The sequence below is a fragment of the Triticum dicoccoides genome, chromosome 3A, assembly GCF_002162155.2.
Source record: "Triticum dicoccoides isolate Atlit2015 ecotype Zavitan chromosome 3A, WEW_v2.0, whole genome shotgun sequence".
Taxonomy (NCBI): Eukaryota; Viridiplantae; Streptophyta; class Magnoliopsida; order Poales; family Poaceae; genus Triticum; species Triticum dicoccoides.
The window spans coordinates 737,864,501-737,865,292 of NC_041384.1; positions in this window are offsets into that span (position 1 = coordinate 737,864,501).

The window sequence follows — 792 nt, forward strand, 5'->3', positions numbered from 1 at the left end:
AAAAAAGAGCAAATGATGTCAGAAAGGGTTGAAAGTTGATGACGTCCCTTTGAATGGTACGTACGGAATGCAAAAAAAGTCCGGAGTTGAAATAAGTTTTAAAAAATGAAGTAGCCGCGTAACAGACGAGTTCTCGTCCGAAACCCTGATACTCCGAAAGAGATTGTCCAGTTTGTACACGAAGTGAGTCCAGTTTTTGCCGTAACACTCTGTACTCTTTTGCACATGCTATGTGGGTGAAATGATGACACCATGCCAAGTTTCAACATTTTCAGAGTTCATTTTGTAGTGATTTTCAATTTCACGGTCATTGAGCTATCTAAACAAATCGGTAAATGATTGAAAAAGAGAAAATGATGTCAGAAAGGGTTGATAGTTGATGACATCGCTTTGAATGGTATGTACGGAATGCAAAAAAAGTCTGGAGTTCAAATAATTTTTAAAAATGGAAGTAACCGCATAACAGACGAGTTCTCGTCCGGAACCCTGATACTCCAAGAGAGATTGTCCAGTTTGTACACGAAGTGCGTCCAGTTTATGCGGTGACCCTCTCAACTCTTTAGCACATGCTATGCGGGTGAAATGATGATACCATGCCAAGTTTCAACATTTTCAGAGTTCATTTTGTAGTGATTTTCAATTTCACGGTCATTTAGCTCTCTAAACAAATCGGTAAATGACTGAAAAAGAGCAAATGATGTCCGAAAGGGTTGAAAGTTGATGACGTCGCTTTGAATGCTGTGTACGGAACACCAAAAAAGTCTGGAGTTCAAATAAGTTTTAAAAAATGAA